General features: G+C 49.9%; 1 protein-coding gene across 1 annotated transcript in view; it reads right to left on the bottom strand.

Annotated features, from left to right (window-relative positions):
- The window catches only part of NOS1 (nitric oxide synthase 1), a gene marked incomplete at its 3' end in the record, with an annotated part of 180453 nt that extends 163210 nt beyond the window's left edge, over positions 1–17243 (bottom strand). The window contains exon 1 of the mRNA XM_082202877.1: positions 16909–17243. The remainder of the gene's footprint in view (positions 1–16908) is intronic.
- Positions 17244–21050: the final 3807 nt, after the last annotated feature.

Here is a 21050-nt window from a genome sequence, read left to right as displayed (position 1 = left end):
ACTAGTTCCTATCTTGCGTTAACGCAGGCTGTGCAACATTCATTTGTTCTGAAACAAAACCATTGCAAGTAACAGATTATAAAAGAAAAACAACAGCTCCAGCTTGCAGCTTGGTTTGGCTTCGTTCAAGAAAGCGGATCAGATTCCTAGCAGGCTGTTGGGGACTCAACAAGTCCTCCTCTTCACTTTCATTTTTCAGATGCTTGCTTTCTGCATCTTTCTGGTAACTTTCCAGCTGCCTAGGAAGGAATAAATGTCTTCGGCACACGGCGAGCACCGAGGAGTCTCAGAGAATGTGCGCTTAAGGAGGTCTGTAATGAGATGGTGGATGCCGAGGGAGAAATGCTATCTGGCCGGCCTTTGCTCAGATTAAAACGGAACATTGCCCTTGGTAAATGATAAAAGGTTTTGCTGTGCATAGAACACCTTAACCCTCCAGATGCGGGGCAGGCAGAGAGCGGTAATGTCCAGCCCAGGCCAGGGGCCTGATCTGGTCCTCCAAACAAGTGGCGCCCTCCCTGTGGAACGCCCTCCCACCAGATGTCAAAGAGAACTACTACCAGACTTTTAGAAGACATCTGAAAGCAGCCCTGTTTAGGGAAGCTTTTAATGTTTGATGTATTACAGTATTTTAATATTTTTTTGGAAGCTGCCCAGAGTGGCTGGGGAAGTCCGGCCAGATGGGCGGGGTATAAATAAATGATGATGATGATGATGATGATGATGATGATGATGAACCTGGGACCTTCTGCATGCAAAGCAGATGCTGTACCACTGAGCCATGGCCCTCCTGCCCTCACCCTCAGTTCATAATGGAATTTGCAAGGATCAAGTCCCTACAGAGACCCTATACCTGGCCAGCAGCCCTAACAATGCTCTCCGAGTCTGAGAGCAAAGCAAAGCGGCCCATTCATGCAGACAGCCTAGCAGGAGGGCATCAGAGTTGTGCCACACTCCCTCTGCTGGTTTCCCTCAGCACACAGAGACACACTGGTGAGGAACAACACCATAGCCTATCCAGCAGCCCAACTGGGAAGCAGCCAGTCCAAGGAGACCAACGACTAGAGCTGTGGTGTTCCCAGGTTGCAGGGGCTCGAAACCCCAGTACTATTTCTGCAGAAGGGTCCCAGACTCCAGTGGCCTGGCACTGCCCAATCAGCATGAAAGGGGAGCTTTTTAGCCACTGAAAAGAGGTCTTCTCACCCTTTGGGCTGAGTGGAGTCAATCCGAGTGAAAGGAGAATCCTGAGGATTGACTCCTAGGGTCACTCTGGAGAAGGCACATATGGGAAGAATCCTGGGGAAGAGTTGTTCCATGTGCTCCAAAGCTAAGCCTTTAGGACCACCAAAAACACCAGATGTTAAGGAAACGGCATGCATGTTGTGTTACATAAAATGGAACTTCAAGGAAAAGCACAACTGAAGTCACTTTGAAAGGTGAAACTGGAATCTTCCAAGCATCAGCTTCAGACAATTCTTTATGAATGTGATATGTTTCAACTGTTTTTAATTCTGAATCTTAAATCGCCACAACCCACCCTGGGACCTGCTGTTGAAGGGCAGGTAACAACAACAGCACAATGCCAATAATATAGTGTTTTAGAACATCGGGCTTCATGCGTTCTGGACGTAGCCAGGAGACGAAACCACCCACTTCCCGCCTAAGGCACACACCCCGGAAGGCTGCACATGAGGGAATATAATCCAAAGGTATATTGAGACCCCCACCCCACAGAACCAGGGGAGCTGCTCATTTATCCAGAGTAGCTATTCTGATCTATGCACATCTGTGAACTCAGGAAAACCTGTGTGCTTGCAGTAGGTCTGCGACGGCAACTCTCTTCTCCCCATAGCATGACCCCTTAACCCAAATAGAAATACCACATGGCCCCATTAATTCCAGCCCGACAACTGTCTCTGCTCTTGTTTGCTTGAGGGAAAGGTCAGAACGCAGTGGTAGAGCCCACAATTCGCGGAAGGTGGAAGGTCTCAGCCGCAATCCCACACGTTTCCATGAGAAGTCACAGGAAGGAGGCTAGCGGGAAAGAGCTCTGAGCATCTAGAGCCCAACAGCCAGGCAAGGTAGACCACAAGGTAGAGCTAGGAGGCTGACCTGTTTATCAGGCCCTTTGTTCCTATGGGGCAGTCACTCTGCCTCAGCCTAACCCACCCCACAGGGTTGTTGTGTACAGCTATATGTATGCCACCCTCTGCTTTTGGAGGCAAACCATAGCTCAGTGGCAGAGGCCAGCTAGCAAGTGGTTCCTGGTTTAATCCCCGATATATCCAGGTAGTTCAGTGTCTGAAACGCTGGAGAGCAGCTGCCAGTCAGTGTAGACAACACTGAATTCGATGGACCAATCATCTGACTGGGTTATGAAGCATCTACCCATGTTCTTATACAAGGCAGGAATATTAAGGAATCAGAACCAAGATCCCTGCAGCATGGCTTAATTTCCTACTGCACCAGGAAGGTGAGCAAGGGACCCAGCCGAGGAAGGCGCCTGCCAGCAAAGGGCTCGCGAATCGTGAGATCCTGATTATCATCAGAATTTTAGATGGCCCAGCAAAGATGCACAGACCTACCCCCCATCACTCCGTCTTTCAGCAGCCCGCAGATGTCTCGACTTGCCCTTCATCTTGGGGGTGTACAAATTTCATTTGAACTTCTTCTTTTTTAATCTCAGAGGATCCATCAAGAGATAAGATTTCCCTCTGTGAATCTCAAAGAGGTATCTATCGATTTTCTTGTCCCACAAAAGTAGAGGAGCAATCAAGAGTGTTGTGGGGTGTGTGTAGTGGGGTGTTTTTTTAGGGCTGGTCACCTGTTCTTCCAAAGTCAAACCGGCCCAAGGAATTAGCATTTCTCAGAGGGCAGCTGCTATATTAATTGATCAAGTGCTCCTTGAAAGGTCTGGGACAGAAACTCTTCTCTCTCTCTCTCTCTCTTTTTTCCTTTCTCTCACACACATCCAGGCATCTTGGCAGCCGACCAGGACATTGTCATCCCAACACAATGCCATTTGCCTTGATGAGGCCCCGTTCGATCAGCCTCGCGCGTCACTTTGTTTGGTGAGGTGGCGCAATTCGAGGAAAAGGGTCAGGAGCTGCCTACCCTAAACTGGCAGAGCCAAGTCTGATTACGTCCTTGCAGGGCTTAAAGCTCCCTGCGACCCACCAGAGCAGAGAAAATCTGGCTCAAGAGAGAAATCCAGCTTGGACCAATTTCACACATGCTGTTTTAAAGCACTTCTGAGCCCCTCTCTTGCAATTGATGTGCTGGTGTTAAAGAGAGAAATGCTTCCTTTAAATAAAATGTACCTGTCACTAGGTTTTAAAGTCAACAGATGGCAATTTAACCTTCCTGGCATTTTTTTGCGTCCCGCTGAGGAACAGATGCATTCTATCTGAAGCGCATTTTAGGGCTACCTCCACACTATTTGCTGCTGCTATTATTATTATTATTATTATTATTATTATTAATCCCAGACCAGGATTCAAGGAGGCTTACACAAATTAAAACAACACAGATAAAATACAAAAAACTGCTGTGCATATAAAAGGGGGAATATAACTCTGCTACATAAAGGAACTTGGTAGTGCAAGTTAGGAAGGATATTAATAAACAATATATCCTCTCCTGCCATCCTGAACATTCCCACATCCTTGATAACCCTCTCCTCCATGAATTTGTCCAATTCTCTTTCCAAAGCCATTCAAATTGGTGATATTCACTTCCTCCTGCGGGAGGGAGTTCCATAGTTTAGCTCTGCCCTGCACGAGAAACCACTGTTGTCTGTCCTGACTCTTCCAATATTCCACTTCATTGGATGTCCAGGAGTTCCGGCGTTACGAGAGAGGGAGAAAACCTTCCCTCTGCCCATTTTCTCCAGGCCACACAAAATTTTGTAAGCTTCCGTCCTGTCTCCATTTACTCTTCTTTTCCCTAAACTAAAAATCCCTCAAAGCTGCAACCAAAATTGCAGTATACAAATATTTATAGATAGATAAACAGATATACGAACATCTGGAAGGCCAAAAGTTCTGCATCCCGACCTGCAAGGTCTGAGAAGTAAACCAAAGTCTGCAACGTCTACTTAATTTCCCCCCTTTTTTAAAAAAAAAAGTAAAGTTCATAAGATCTGAGATAGTTTGGCAGATTTCGCTAATGAGCACACACTGTCACGGAAAGGAAGATCTCAGCAGAACTCACTTCTTCAGCTCCAGCTTGGGTTGCCAAGTGCTTCGCCCAGAAAGGGCACAGTGCCACACCTCTAAAGGTGTGCCAAAGGATCTGGAGGGTTTGCAGCTGCCGTGTCTCCTTCCTGTTCCTTTACATCACCTCTTGTCCCAGTATTTTGCCCAAGATTGTGTGGGGCACAATCTTGTTGACAACCTAATATTATTAGTATACAGTGGTACCTCGGGTTAAGAACTTAATTCGTTCTGGAGGTCCGTTCTTACCCTGAAACTGTTCTTAACCAGAGGTACCACTTTAGCTAATGGGGCCTCCTGCTGCCACCGTGCAATTTCTGTTCTCATCCTGAAGCGAAGTTCTTAACCTGAGGTACTATTTCTGGGTTAGCGGAGTCTTTAACCTGAAGCGCCTGTAACCTGAAGCGTCTGTAACCCAAGGTACCACTATATATATATATTTTTTTAAAAAGTGTTGCAGGTTCGTAAGTTCAGAGCAATTAAATGTGGAAGGACTGTCTTTTTAGGAGGGGTTACACTCAATCAATAACAGCATCTTCCAGCCTGAGGGGCACATTTCATTCTGGGCAACCACCCAGGAGCCACATTCCAATAGTGGGTGGGGCAGATTTGAAATCATTTAAGCACAGGGAAATTGTTTCCGGCTCTTTATTTTAATTGCCATTTTTAATATATATTTGAAATTGCATAATTGTCTTTATTGCTGGTGTTTTTATTCCGAAATGGCTTTGAGATATTTCATGAGTTCAGTACTTCATTATGACGATCACAGCTCAGCCACTAAATTATAGTAAAATGGAAACAATTTGCAAGGCCAGCAGAAGACTATTAAAAATCAGCAGTGCAGCAAAAGAAAAAAGAAAAACCTAGGATGTGTGTGTGTTTGCTCTGTTGCTGCATGCTTCCAGCCACACTTAGGATGGATTACTGAGCAGCAGGATAGTTAGTGAAGAGGTTTAACCACCCAGCTCCTACATAGCAATGCTTGCTAATGCACAAAACATTGCTACTCTGGTAGTAATTTCATTCGCAGCATCTAACAGGAAGGAGGAGGTGTAAAACTCGGGCCAGTTGTCTCTCTGCTCTTACTGGGAAGGGTGACCATCTAATTCCTACTCAGAATAGAGCTCTTTGAAATTAATAGACCCAACTTTGTTGTGCCCAATGATTTCAACGGGTCCACTCTGAGCAGGACGAATGTGAGAAACAACCCATTAAGGCCGTGGCTTTCAACCAGTGTGCCGTGGCACCCTGGGGTGCCTTGAATGATAGTCAGGTGAGTAAGGGGCTGGCTTTGGCCAGTCTCCATTGGGCCACTAAGGCTGGGGGCATCCTCTTCCCAGGCCTGTGTGGGACGGTTAGAGGAGGTCCCTCTTTTTAGGGGGTGGGGGGCAGCTCAGAGACCAGGGGAGGACTCCTAAGGTGAGGAGGGGAGAGGAGAGGAGGCTGAGGGAACTCTCCACAAAAGAGGGTGTTTGAAAAGGGGTGAGGAGCTGCTGGCTCGGCAGGCAATGGGTGATATAACTGGGCTTTTCAGGCTCGGAGCACATTTCCCTACAGGGGAACAGCAGAAAGAATGTAGTTGGTCATGGGAGCTGTGGACTCAAAAAAGGTTGAAAACCTCTGCATTATGGACATAAGAGCCCTGGTGGATTAGGCCAGTGGCCCCTCTGGTCCAGAATCCTGTTCTCACAGTGGCCACCAAGGAAATCCCTCGAGCAGGATCCGAGGACAAGACTCCCTCTCCCTTCCTGCCATTTCTAGCATTCAGAAGCGTCGCTGCCTCTGACCGTGGGGCCAGGGAACAGCGTATGTGGCCAGTAACCATTGAGAGCCTTACCCTCCACGAAACCCATTGTTTCTGTGTGATATGCAAGTTCTTAAAGACCTTTATTTCCCCCACACGCTTTTATGCCTCTTTGTCGAGTGCGCTCTTAAGAGACTAAGTGTGAAGATGCCTGAAGCCAACGGTATTGGCTATCCGAGCCTATAGCGAGCTGGAGCTCTCGGGAAATTTCTAGGGAATGCCAGGGGCGTCGTTTTAATTTTTAACTAAGCCCCACGTGCTCTGCAGGCCAAACCGCAGTTATTTCCCTTTCCATGCCAATGGCTGCTTATTTAGGAAGTCGCTTCAAATCAAGTCAAATGAAATCCACAGCCTTGCCTCCAGTGGTGGCTGCCGCGCACTGGGACTGGCAGGGAGGCCCACAGTAGGTGGCGACAGAGCGAACTAATTCCAGCCTTGTCCCTCGCCTTCCTCCCTGCTGAGTTCTACCAGAGCAACACAGAGACTCAGGAGGAGGAGGAGGAAGTTGGCAGGCTGTGCCAACCACTGGGCTGGTTGAAGGGAAAAGGTACGCCGGTGAGAGCTGGCTGGAGGGCACACTGACGCTGGTGGGGCAGTGCCCCATTCACCCTTCTGGATCAGTCTTCCACTGACTGCTCCTGAATAAGGAGGCGCCATGTACTGTCACGGTCCAGTTCACGGGCAATCAAAGTCCCGGCAGGGGATGTCAGGACCAGGGGCAAGATGGCGGGGTGGGAGCAGGAACGGGGGTCTAGAAGCCAGGAGTCAGGAAGCCAAGAGTCCGAGGGTCAGAAAGCAAGGAGTCATGAAGTCAAGGGTCCAAGGATCAAGAAATAAGGAGTCACGAAGTGAGGGGTCCGAGGATCAAGAAGCAGGGAGTCAAGAAGCTGAGGTTCAAGGATCAGGAAGCAAGAAGCCAAACGCAGCAAGGCAGGAAATGTGTTGCTGTGGCAAAGAGCCGAAGGGAAATGCTGACCTTATATCCCTTCCCAGCTCTTGCCACCAGGTGCTGTGAGTTACCAATCAGCCTCACCTGTGAGGCCACGGCTTGCCTCTTCAGAACAAGCTTAGGAAGGCCCCAGTCCTGCAGAGTCCTATTGGTCACAGGGCCTGGCTCCTGCACACACACCTGACATGTACCCACTGTCAGGGACTGAAGTGAAGGAGAAATGGCAGAGGTCTCTCCACCCGCCCTTCTCCTGTAGCTTCCAGAGAGTAGGAAGGCAGTTACAGCAGGGCTTTGAGGAAGATAACAGCTCAGAGACAGGTGAACAGCCGAGTTATGTGGTGTTAGGAGAAGGGGGAGGGCAGGCAGAGACAAGTCTCTGGACAGCATAACCGACCCCCCTTCTCCCAAAACACGGCGTTTGTTAAGGGTGTAAGAACAAATAGCGCAGAGACAGTTGTCCATGGACAGACGCCGTAGAAGCAGGTGTTGTTGCTAGAGGGGGAGGAGCTCAGTGTGAGCAACTCCATTATGGAGGAATCACCAGAATTCTTTGTCTTTTACCACAATGACTGAATAAATCATACGTAAGAACTTTCTTGTTTCCTCCCTGCCTCCTGGTGCCATCGGGGGGCAGGGGAGAGGATTCCTCAAGCCTAACACCACCAGGAACAATTGCTGTTGATAGTTCTGGCTACAAATTCTGCACCAAGAGAAGCAGGATTCTGCAATACTTAGGGACTAGCCTCTTCCCGTAGGAATTGTCCACACTATTCCTGTTGTGTGGACAGGGAAGCTGTCTGGAGCTTCCTCCTCCCCTTAAAATGTTGGGTTTTGTTTTACTGCCTCCTTTTTAAAGTTGTGGGATTCAAGGATTGAACCGGGGACCTCCTATCCCTGAGCTACAGTTGACACATAGCAGTTTGTTCATGCCAAGTTCTCTCTCCCAAAGCAGCACATGATCCCACAGAGACAACCAGCCTTACACTCATAGGAATCTCTTTGTACAACTGCAGGAGGGTTCTGGCACTCCGGACAGTTTACAAAGCTCAAAAGCCCACCTGCCCAAGATAAATGATACAAAACAACCAGCAGGTGTTAGGGGGTGCCTAGCAGATTGGGACGGATCCTGAACTGAAGCAGGACACTTCAGAAAGGCTTGCAGGATCTCTCTGAAATGACCCGAACTGTAGTGGGAACCTCCAGAGCGGTTTGTGGTGCTGCAGAGATTCGGAGGTAAAAAAAAACACCACAGGCAACATGATTGCCAAACCTTCTGCCCAAGCCGGCCATATATGGAAAATGCCAGAGAGGGGAGGGGGAGGGAGAGAAGTCTTGGGACTGACAGATCTAGCTTCGAATCAGATTTTAGGTCCCGGCTTCCATCCCCAACAGCATCTCCCGGTAGGGTTGGGAAAGCCCCCTGCCTGAAACCCTGGAGAGCGACTGCCAGTTAGTGTAGGCCAGGGTTTCCCAAACTGGGGTCTCCAGCTGTTTTTGGACTACAACTCCCATCCGCCCTGAATTGTCATCCAACAGCAGCTCGAGACTTAAATTTGGGAAACCCTTCTAATCTAGATGGACCAATGGACTGACTCAGCTTAAGGCACCCTCCTCCATTCCTAAATTTTTGCAGGTCTCTCTAAGCAGTACATTGCTCAGCTGCAAGGACACCACCCAAAAAGACCAGCAATGTGTTCAACCTTATCTACCCTGGCAGAGACATCACAGGTACACAAGAAGCTTGCCTTATGCAGAGTCCAACCAGCTTAGCATTGCTCTTCAGATAAATTTCCAGCCCTACCTGGAGATTGGAACAGAAACCTCCTGCATGCAAGGTAGATGGCTCTACGTGGTCTCTGCCATGGGAGCATATTCACCCAGTGCTTTTCCAGCTGCCCTGGCTCCCAGTGGAGTACAGGGTCAGATTTAAGGTGCTGGTTTTGACTTTTAAAGCCCTTCACGGCCTAGGACCCTCATACCTATGGGACCGCCTCTCCTGGTATGCCCCACAGAGGACCTTAAGGTCCATAAACAGCAACACCCTAGAGGTCCTGGGCCCTAAGGAAGTTAGATTAGCCTCAGCCAGAGCCAGGGCCTTTTCAACACTGGCTCTGGCCTGGTGCAACGCTCTGCCTCATGAGACCAGGGCCCTGCAGGATCTGATTTCTTTCCGCAGGGCCTGTAAGACAGAGTTGTTTTGCCTGGCCTTTGGCTTAGAATCAATTTCATTCCCTCCCCCTCTTTCTTTTTTCCTTTCTCCTCCTGTGAAGAGGCTGCATCTTAATGTTTTAATGTTGCATTTTAATCTTGTTTTTTAAGTTGTATTTTAATCAACTTGTCTTTATTATTGGTTGTTAGCTGCCCTGAGCCTGGTCTTGGCTGGGGAGGGCGGGGTATAAATAAAATTTATTATAATTTTTACCACTGAGCAGCATGATCAACACTTCTCTGGAGAAAGAGTGGGAGGGTCCCGAAGACTCCCTGAAATATGTGGAACAAAGGAGAACCACCTGTTTTGGATGGAATTCCCCATTCCTCATTCCACAGGCAAACTCTCCTACAGCCCATCCTCAGAGATCTGAAAAGCAGCGATTTCACTTTGCAGTGCCAGCAGTAATCCTCACACCAATATCACACCCCGCCCTGTCAACAGCTCTCAAAAAAGGCGCACCGGCTGGCTGTGTGCAGGCATGCCCCTCAGACAGCATCTCTGGCATCCAGGGATGAAGAACACGAGAAGCACCAGCAAGACATCTGGATGCCTGCATCTTGGGACCATTTGGATTTTGGAAACCAGACAGCTGGGCCAGTGCTGGGAACCTTGCCTGCAATTATCACAATCGTATTTAATATGCAGAGCAGGGGAACCTGAGCGTGAGGTCCAGCCTGCCTGTGGATAGCAAGAGGAGCAAAGGGGGTGGCAGAAAAGAGAGAGGGCAAGAAAGAAGGGAGGGCACTCACTTTTAGAAACACAGAATCAGCCTGATATCGAGCTGGAGGCTTGGTCCATCTAGCTCTGTTGCCAGCACTGACTGGCAGCTGCACTCCATGGTTTAAGGGGGGGGCATTCCTCGACTTTCCTGGAGAAGCCAAGGATTGAACTTCTGCATGCAAAGCAGGTTCTCTCCCACTTAGTTATGACTCCTTCCCTAAAAATGAAGTTGCTAGTCCTCACCGTTCTGAATTAAAGGCAGGATTAAATAGGAACATAGGAAGGTGCCTTATACTGAGTCAGATCCTTGGTCCATCTAGCTCAGTATTGTCTAGACTGGCTAGCAGTGGCAGTCTAGGTTTTAAGTCAGGAATCATAGAATCATAGTTGGAAGGGACCCCACGGGTTATCTAGTCCAACCCCCCTGCAATGCAGGAATCTCAGCTAAAGCATCCGTGACAGGTGGCCATCCAACCTCTGCTTAAAAACCTCCGAGGAAGGAAAGTCCACAACCTCCGGGGTCTCTTTCTATCCTACCTAGAGATGCCAGCAAATGAAACTGGGACGTCCAGCATGCAAAACAGGTGTTCTCTCATTAAGCTATGGTCCAATGACAAAGACGCCCCCCACTAAAAAAAATAAATAAAAATCTCTTTCTCTTTCTCATACCCAGGTGCTTTAAAGAAATCTTCAGCATCCCACATTTTCCTCTGCTGGTTCAGAACGATGGCAAATGGTTAACCTATGAAAAGAGCTGCCAAACCCAGATAATGCAAGGAGACCAGCGACTAGCCCCCGAGACCCTGAATCCAGGCCATTTAGGCTTTAAAGACCAGCAATTTAAACAGAGAAAGGAAGCACACCCTGCGCATCAGGAATATAGAACAGAGAAATCTGCCTTATATTAGACCATTAGCCCATCTAGGCCAGTATTGTCTACACTGACCAGCAGCAACTCTCCAGGCAGGGGACATTCCCAGCCCTATCTGGAGACACTGGGGATTGAACCTGGAATCTTCTACACATCTGTCAAATGAGTTATGGCCCTTCCTCTTTGTTTCTTGCCCCAGCCCCACCAAGCGCAGGCACGCAGCCTGGCCCCAGGTGGAATGCCTGATGGAACACAGGCCCTGGCAGGAAGCGGATTCCCCACCTGAAATATCAGCACACATTCCCCATCCCTGATGGTGCACCAAAAGGTGGGCTTTGAAGTGGCATTTGAAGCTCCTAAACAAAACTGATAAATTGTAGGAGGCAGATCAAGGTGCAAAGCTGGAGAAGGGCCAGATTTGCACGCAAGCTAAATGACAGCATGGAGCAGAGGCAGAGGATGCTTACGTATCTACTGGAACATACGCAAATGTGCATAAGAACCGCCCGACGCATCAGGCCAATGGCCCACCGAGTCCAGCATCCTGTTCTCAGAGTGGCTGAACAGATGCCTGCAAGCCAGACCTCAGCACAACAGCATTCTGCCCCCCTGCAGTTCCCAAAACAACAACAAACCAACCTATGGTCACGTAAAGCATCCTCAATAAAGACATGTCAGTTCATGCATAAGTTCCATCCGTGTAATGGTGTCTATTCCACCTGTCTGTTCATAAAGTCCAAACAATCTACATGAAAGGTTGTTACAGTTCCACAAAATCCTTTCACGGAGTCTGGACAAGGATTTCCAGAATATTGGCCTTGTTTCGCCGTCCTGGGCTTCATCAGTAGTTAAAGCACTAAGTAATGCAAGTAAATACAATATCATGATCTCACATCTTACAGCAACAATAATATCAAACAATAAATAACTGTACGTACCATATGTGATATTACAAGACAGTGGATCTTATGGCATAGTAGTAGCTGTCGTAAGCAGCAACTGTTACAAAGTAGGGTTATACGGACAAGCACAAACTGACTAGAGAATGATCTGATCCACTGGGTCTTCTGCTTTGTTCGTTTGTTGAACTTTATGAGTTACTTCTGTTGAAATTTGATACAATGAATAGTATTCCTTATTTATCTAAGAACACAGTCAGTTACATCCCCAGCAATTCCCAGCAACTGGTTTTCAGAGTCATACTGTACTGCCTTTGACAGCAGTAAAACACACCCACCATGTCTAGTAGCCATGGGCAGCCTCATCCTCCATGGGTTTGTCTTATCTCCTTTTTAAGACATCCAGGTTGGTGGCCATCCAGTGGCAGAGAGTTCCACTGTGCACTGCACGAAAAAGTCATTTCTGTCCTGATTCTCCTAACCAGAGCTTTCCAAACTGTGTGCCGTGACACGTTAGTGTGTCAGCTGCAGTGTGCAGGTGCGTTCCTCCCGGGGCTGGAAAAGGGTTAGTTAAACCACAGAGCCTAGGACTTGCCGATCAGGTCGGTGGTTCGAATCCCCGCGACGGGGTGAGCTCCCGTTGCTCCGTCCCTGCTCCTGCCAACCTAGCAGTTTGAAAGCATGCCAAAGTGCAAGTAGATAAATAGGTACCGCTCTGGCGGGAAGGTAAATGGTGTTTCCGTGCGCTGCTCTGGTTCGCCAGAAATGGCTTAGTCATGCTGGCCATATGACCCGGAAGCTGTACACCAGCTCCCTCGGCCAATAAAGCGAGATGTGCGCTGCAACCCCAGAGTCGGCCACCCTTTACCCCTTTAACCTCCTGCTTGCTAGTAAAACTGTGTCGCGAAATGATGCACGTCTAAAAAGTGTGTCAGCAACATGAAAAGTTTGGAAAGCTCTGCTCCCAGCGTTCAACTGTCCACGAGTTCTCATGTTAGGAGAGAGGGAGGGAAAAAACTTTTCTCTTTCCGCTTTCTCCATCATTAAAAAAATTCTATCTTGTCTCCTTTTCTCTAAGAAGTCCCAAATGCTTCGGCCCTTCCTTGTAGGGGTGTTATTCCATCCCTTCAATCATTTCTTTGCCTGGGGGGGAGAACGAACAGCCCCCCAAGTTGGGCATCCCTGTGTTAAGTGTAGGTTGGAAACACAAGATCGCCCAGACCCGCCTCTGCCTCACAGAATCACAGACTTGTAGAGGTGGAAAGGACCACGAGGGTCATCAAGTCCAGCCCCCTGCAACACAGATATCTTTCACCAAATATGGGACTCGAACCCGGGACCCCGAGATTAAGAGTCTCGTGCTCTACCGCCTGAGCTACCCGCCCTTTACATTACAACCAATTCTCCTCCCACGACCTCCCATTGCTGCTGCTACTTTGCTTGTTTCTCAGCAAACCACTGTTGCTCCTGATGTGAATCACAGCTGTTCCTTTCCCCCTGCCTAAGAGTCACTCTCTCTCCTTAACAACAACACCCCCACTAGGCGGGTTTTAATCCCACCAGCAAAAAAAAAAAGAGGTCTCTAAAGTCCCCGGGGGAATCTATAGAAATGGAAACCACACTCCCCTGCTAGGCAGGCTCAAGCATTTTGAGTACACAAGGTAGGAAAGGGTAAGTCACTCACTGCCTGCATAGGCTGCATTCACAGAGAGAGATCAGGAGCCCCACCTTTTCCTGTGGAGAAGAAAAACTAAGAGATAGGGCACAGAGGCTTCCTACAGTTTGCAGAACAAAGGAATCTGGCTTATGGCAGTGTGGGGAATCTCAAGAACCCAAGGCAGCCCTGTTTATCTTTTCTATGCATTCCCTGCATTTCATAGAACTGTAGAATCGGATGGGGTCCCAAGGGTCATCTAGTCCAACCCCCACAATGCTGGAATCACAACCAAATCATCCCTGACAAGTGGCCATCCAACCTGTGTTTTTAAAAAAACTCCAGTGAACGCAGTGCTGTAGCTATTGGGGGGTTGCCCCGCGTGAAGCCTCCAGAGGGCGCCATTGAGGCTCCCAGCCTGTGTGTGTTTGTACATAAATGTGGGGTGCCAAACTGGGTCCTTGACCTGGCAAAATAAAGCCTTGTTTCGCCCCTGACGAAGGAGATCCTCACTTTCCATGGTGGCCCGATCCACTGTAGAACAACTCTTACCATCAGAAACTTCTTGCTAACATTTAGTTGGAATCTCCTTTTCTGTCATTTGAATCCTATCTGTAAAGGGAATTGGGGGTTGCTTGTGCGTAGAGGGTGCGGATGCTCTAGGCAACGTTCCCTGGCTAAACCTTTCCCTGGCTGGACAGCCCTTACTCCGTGGCTGTGTCAGTCACTGGCAGAATCCGTCAGTGGGCGTTTCCTGAACTTCTTCCAACATAAAAACTCCTTGACACCAAGTCTTCGCCTAGACTCCCTGCACGGAAGTCTTCTGCGCAGAGTAGGAGTGGCCAGCGGAGGTCCTGGACTCTCCCCGCTGGTCTCTGTGGAAGAGTCCTGGAGCCCTCTCTCCGAAGTCCTTCCCTGCTCCCCTTCCTCCCAGGTGTCACGCTGATTTCCTTCCCCAAGGGAAGTGTCTTCTCTCCCTCTGCTGGTCCCTTCTCCCGCATCGTCGGAGAGCCTTACCTCCACTCTTGGCTCCGATGGCAGTTCCCTGACACTATGGTTGGGGTCTTCCCTTCTGGAGCAGCAGAAAAACAAGCTTGCTCCATCTTCTGTGTGACAGCCCTTCAGATATTTGAAGATGGACATAATACCTGTCTTCTCAGTCCTCTTCCCCAAGCTAAGCATAACCAGCTCCCTCAGCTGTTCCTCAAAAAGCTTGTTTTCCAGGCAAATATAACCCCGCCTTTTTCTCCAAGGAACTCAAGGTGGTGTACATCGTTCTCTCGCTCCCCATTTTATCCCTACAACAACCCTGTGAGGTAGGTTAGGCCGAGAGAGGGAGTGACAGGCCCCAAGTCAGCCAGTGAGCTTAATGGCTCTGTGGGGATTCAAACCCTGGTCTCCCATGTCCTGCTCCGACAGACACTAAGCCAGGGTTTCCCAAACTTGGGTCTCCAGCTGTTTTTGGACCACAATTCCCATCATCCCCAACCACTGGTCTTGCTAGCTAGGAATCATGAGAGTTGTAGTCCAAAAACAGGCCCAAGTTTGGGAAACCCTGCTCTAACTGCTACACCAAACTGGCTCTGTACACTCACCCTATCTGGCCTGCAATACATTCCGTGAACCACGCCCCCTCCCCACGGGCCACACCCCTCTCCACAAGCCACACCCCTGGATATTTTTGCCTGATTGTAATGTGTCCTTGAACTCTGGCAAAGACTCCTGCTTGCCTTTATAGGGGGATAGAGAGGGGGTGCAAGTGTGTGTAGAAACTAACCCACCCCCAGAAAGGTACAGCTTACATTCGTCGCTCCACCCACCTGGACACACGTCCCCTCCGGCCACCAGCATGTGGAATGTGGCCCTCAGACTGACAAGGTTTCCCCATCCCTAGTGTGCGGGGCTGCAGTTTTAGCCATATTCTGTGAGATGATCCAACAGGTACATGCTTACATTGGACTTCATCATATTGACCATGGGCTTACTCCTGAGTAAACATGCATAGGGCTATGCTGTGAATAACATGCACTGGTCAGCCGCTGCCACAGAAGCCGAGGCCTTTCCAGCAAATTGCAGGCAGGAAAAACAAAATACTCAAGAGAGCACAAAGCAGGGCTGGTGGGAGACACAGCCTGCGCCAGTCAGAGATGTCCAGAGCCTCACATCCAGCCCTGTGGGGAAGGGGAGGACACACACATGGGAGGGACACCTTTGCTAAGGGCTCCCTAAAAGAGAAAAACTTCCAAGACAGAACGGAGCACCCTTCGATCCAGAAATTGTGCTCCCACGCTACCTGCACACTATACTTTTAAGAGAGGGTCGTGGGTGGCGCTGTGGTCTAAACCACTGAGCCTCTTGGGCTTGCCAATCAGAAGGTCGGCGGTTCGAATCCCCATGATGGAGTGAGCTCTTTCCCAGATTCTGCCAACCTAGCAGTTTGAAAGCATGCCAGTGCAAGTAGATAAATAGGTATCACTGCGGCAGGAAAGTAAACGGTGTTTCTGTGCGCTCTGGTTTCCATCACGGTGTTCCATTGCACCAGAAGCGGTTTAGTCCTGCTGGCCACATGACCCAGAAAGCTGTCTGTGGACAAATGTCGGCTCCATCGGTCTGAAAGCGAGATGAGCGCTGCAACCTCATAGTCGCCTTTGACTGGACTTGACCATACAGGGGTCCTTTACCGTATACTTTTAAGAGCACATTCAAAGCACATGCCCCTCAAAGAATTCTGGGCACTGTTGTTTTCCCCTCATGGAGTTCCAATTCCCAGCAACCTTTAGCAAACCACAGCACTCACAATTCTTTGAGAGGGCAAAAGAAATGTGATTCTATTATGCTTCATAGTTTGCACACAGCCTTAGAAACGAGCAGCCATATAGCACTGCAGACGTGGATTTAACGCAAGCCCGCCCCCCCCCCCCCGCTTTGCAAACTAAATCCATTACCAGGAAGGTCCAGGAACCCAAATCTCTCCCCCCACAAAAATAATCTTTTATTGGGCTATTTGGAAGCGGGGGATAAAAGCTTCCCGCCCCCTTCTCTCAGACAATTTAGCCCTATTTGATCCTCGTCCCCCCCCCCCAGGGAAAAAGCGAGGAATGATGTGGGGGGCGTTCAAAGCTGGGTTGCTATGGGAAGCCAGCGCGCACGCAGACAGCTCTCTGCCCCTTCCCCCGTCCTCCTCCTCCCACCCCCACCTAAAATTCCGAGTCGACGGTCGAGATCCTCGGACCTAGGAACGAAAGGGGGCGTGCAATCGCAACCCCCTCACCCCCACGCAAACACTTTCCCTTTCGCGCGAGGCGCACGTGCTATATTTGGAAAGCCGCTAGCCCGACCGGCGGCGGCACCTCTGCGCAGCTTCCCGTCGAGAGAAAGGAGGAGATCCCCGACCGCCCTCCCCGCGCAGGAAGCTGGAGGGGTAGAGGAGAGGGGACGCCCCCTCGGAGGAGGGAAGGAGGCAGGCGCCAGGGCTGTCCCGGGGCCAAGAATCCGTCCCTCCTTCTCCCCTACCCCTGAGCCACCCCTTCGCCTCCCCTCCCCTCGAGCCAGCCCCCTTCCCCCCCGCCCCCAGTCACTCGCCTGCCTGGCTCCCGTCTGTCTGCCTCTGTCCTCTCGCTCCGACGGCAGGTCGCCCGCAAGGGTGGCGGGAAGCGCGCAAGCCCCGAAGGCTGTGCGCTCTCTCGCTCCCCCCGACGGCGAACCTTTGCGCACGGCAGAGCGTCTTCGCCGCCGCTTCTCTCCGTTGGCTGCCGACGCCTCCCCCTTCCTTTGCCCTCTCGCGGCCTCGGCCTCGGCGGGCGGCTTCTTCTCGCGCTTCCCAGGAGAGGCGACGTGACCTTTCCGCCCGGGGCGCTCGTTGGAGGGCGCTGGAGTCCGACGGCTGCGCGGAGAGGCCCGGCGCGCGAGAACCGGCGGCGAGCCTAGCGAACCTTTTTAAAGGAAGAGGGGTGCGTGGCGGTAGTTGAGGGTCGGACTCTGCCCAGGCCGCCTGCTCCGTCTCTCAGCCTTGAATCCAACAGGTGGCCCAACTCCGTGGGATGTGCATCAAATGTTAGTCCCACTCAGAGTAGGGCGCGCGTGCGTGTCATTCCCTACAGGCAGCTCCGCGGGATGCTTCAGTATTAATCCTACTCAGCGCAGAGTGAATGGCTGTGGCTAGCAGATCCATTCATTTCAACGGGTCTACTCTTGAGTAGGACAGGCCTGGAATAATAATAATAATAATAATAATAATAATAATAATAATAATAATAATAATAATAATAATAATAATAATAATAATAATTTATTTATACCCCGCCCATCTGGCTGGGCCTCCCCAGCCACTCTGGGCAGCTTCCAAAAAAATACTATAATACATCAAACATTAAAAACTTCCCCAAACAGGGCTGTCTTCCGATGTCTTCAAAAAGTCTGGTAGTTGTTGTTCTCTTTGACATCTGGTGGGAGGGGGTTCCACAGGGAGGGCACCACTACCGAGAAGGCCCTCTGCCTGCTTCCCTGTCACCTCACTTCTCGCTGTGAGGAAACCACCAGAAGGCCCTCGGCACTGACCTCAGTGTCTGGGTAGAACGATGGGGATGGAGACACTCCTTTAGATATACTGGACCGAGGCCGTTTAGGGCTTTAAAGGTCAGCACCAACACTTTGAATTGTGCTCAGAAACATACTGGGAGCCAATGTAGGAATGTAACCCCAACCTTTTGACTTTCACCTGCTGGACTCTAATTGGATCTTCTCTTCAGTGTCAAATTGGTGGGGTGAGGGTCATCGTAGATGTAGGTGTTAACCCCTCCCTGCACAACCTCGGCATCAGAGGCTTCATCCGGACCAGCCCCCGCCCCCCAAGTTGCTTCGTCTGCTGTTCAAGGTTTTAAAGGCGATAGATAAGAAAAAAGAATACGTTTGCTGCTGGATCAGGCCCAAAGTTCATGTAGTCCAGATGTTTGTGGTACGCCCCCAAGGAGGGCCGTACCAAGGAGTTGGCTAGGTTACTGCTGCCAAGGGCACACAGATCACACCCCTCTGGTTCAGAGTGGCTACAAGCTGATTCTCTGGGTGGCCAACATCTCCTTGCCCAAGGGTGCAAGGGAGCCTCAGCATGCCTCTTCCCCCAAGCAGGATTCTGAATAGTTCTGTTGGTTAGAGTGTGGTGCTAATAACACCAAGGTTGCAGGTTTGATCCTCGTATGGGACAGCTGCTTATCCCTGCATTTCGAGGGGGTTGGCTAGATGATTCTCTGGGTCCCTTCCAACTCTTGGTGGCCTGTGTGGTGGAACCAGCCATGCTGCCCTAAAGTCATCTTCAATAGGTGTCGGCCAGTGTGTTGTAGTGGTTAAGAGCAGTGGACTTGTAATCTGGGGAACTGGGTTCGATTCCCCGCTCCTCCACATGCAGCTGCTGGGTGACCTTGGGCCAGTCACACTTCTCTGAAGCCTCTCAGCCTCACTCACCTCACAGAGTGTTTGTTGTGGGGGAATAAGGGAAAGGAGAATGTTAGCTGCTTTGAGACTCCTTCAGGTAGTGATAAAGCGTGATATCAAATCCAAACTCTTCTTCTTCTTCTACTACTACTACTGCAATCCCCCCTCCTCTGCTTTTTAGCCAGTTTTTAGAAAAAGCATAGGCAAACTCGACCCTCCAGATGTTTGGGGACTACAACTCCCATCATCCCTGACCACTGGCCCTGTTAGCTAGGGATGATGGAAGTTGTAGTCCCAAAACATCTGGAGGGCTGAGTTTGCCTATACCTGTTTTAGAAGTTTGGGCTGCCATCCTATGCACACCTGCGAGCCAGCTCAGCTAAACTCAAGTGTGCAGCTACCTTCTGGGCAGACATGTACAGGCTTGCATGGCAGAATTCCATGTTTGAAGGCAGCCTGGATAGCTCAGTTGGTTTGAGCATGGCCCTGATCATGCCAAGGTTGCAGGTTCGAGTCCTGTATCGGACAGAAGGGCCTCAGCACAGCGGTTAAAGCATCAGCAGAGGACATCAGGGGGATGCATTTCATTTTGTAAGATATATATAAGCGTCATAGGATCACAGAGAAATCAACACCATGTCATGCACAGGTCCGGGCCACAACTCAGTGGTAGAACATCTGCCTTGCATGCAGAAGGTTTCAGGTTCAATCCTCACCATCCCCAGGTAGGAACGAAGGAGAGAGACCCTTGTTTAAAAGTTTGGAGAGCTGCTGCCAGACAGTGTAGACACAACATTCCTGTGTGTCATGGGAAGCAGGGAAGCTCAGTTGTTAGGACACTTGGCTTGCATGCAGAAGGTCTCAGGTTCAGCTTCTCCAGGACAGGCAATGCCAATGTAGACAATCCTGAGATATATGGAGCAAGAGTCTGACTTGGTATAAGGCAGCTTCCCATGTTCCTATTTAAATCTGCTTTTAATTCAGAACCATGGGGACTAGAAACTTATTAGGGGAAGTGTATTAACTCAGTAGGAGAGACAACAAGATGTGCATGCAGAGGTCCCCAGGTTCAATCCCTTGCATTTCTAGGTAGGGCTGGGGGAGAGCCCTGCCAGGAATGCTGGAGAGTTGCCACTATTCAGTGTCAGTTTGTTTTCTCCCACTCTGGAAGGTAGGACTTGAACCAGTGGCTTCAAGTTGCAAGAAAGGAGATCCTGACTAAACATCTGGAAAAAATTTCTGACAGTAAGAGCTGTTCGACTGTGGAACATTCTCCCTCAGGAGCTGGTGGGCTCTCCTTCCTTGGAGGTTTTTAAGCAGAGGTTGGATGGCCATTTGTCTGGGATGCTTTAGCTGAGATTCCTGCCTTGCAGGGGGTTGGACTAGATGACTTGTGGGGTCCCTGGGAATTCCATGACAACACAGAGCTAGATGGACCAATAGTCTGATTCAGTAAAAAGCAGCTTCCCTATGTTTGCAGTTCATCCATGTTTTCTCTGATCCTCTGGAAGCCAGATGTGAGCTTTTAAGGTCAAATATAAATCCCAGCAGCTTGGAGTGCTCAGGGCCTCCTGAGATGGGTCAGTCTCCCCCTATGCATCTCGGGGTACATGAGGCTGTGACCAAAATGTGGGGAGCAGCGGTAGGCAAAGTCCTTCTCCCCTGGCCTCACAAGCCCCACATGCAGCTGATGGCGCCATTGATCTCACTCGTGAAAGTAGGCTGATTCTGGAATAATATCGCCCAACACGGCAAAAAAGCTTTTCTTTGGGAGATTATAGCAAAGAAATAAAGCCTTGCGGTGGGGACAAAAGCCTCCTGCCGCGCCAAGGAGCGCAGAGGCAAAGTCACCCCGTCTATTCCCTGGGATGCAGCTCCAAAAAGGTTCAAGCAGTGGTTCATTGTTCGCTCGCACTAAACGATGGCGATTAACGCACGGGAGAAACTGATGCATCCTGAAGGCATGACGGTGACCTGGGAGCATTTGTGTGTGTGTTGTGTCTCTGTGAATACACATGCAGTGAGAAATGCATCGCTTTGCTACATGGCCATCAATTCCAGGGGCCAGATCTGTAAATAGGCCTCCTCCGACTGCCTTGGCAGCCTCCTGATGCTGGAAATCAATAGCAACATCAATATTATTTAAGCACTTTGCACCAGATGTGAGCATTAAAGAGCTCTGCTGGATCAGACCAAAAAAAGGTCTACTCTTTACAGTGGCCAACCAGATGCCTACCTTGCCTACAAGCAAGGTGTGGTAGCAAAAGCCCACACCCATAGTTAAACCCCTCCTATCA

This window comes from Podarcis vaucheri, assembly GCF_965113315.1.
Source record: "Podarcis vaucheri genome assembly, chromosome: 16".
Taxonomy (NCBI): Eukaryota; Metazoa; Chordata; class Lepidosauria; order Squamata; family Lacertidae; genus Podarcis; species Podarcis vaucheri.
Note: the sequence above shows the minus strand (reverse complement) of the source record. Positions and strands in the feature narration are given on the sequence as shown.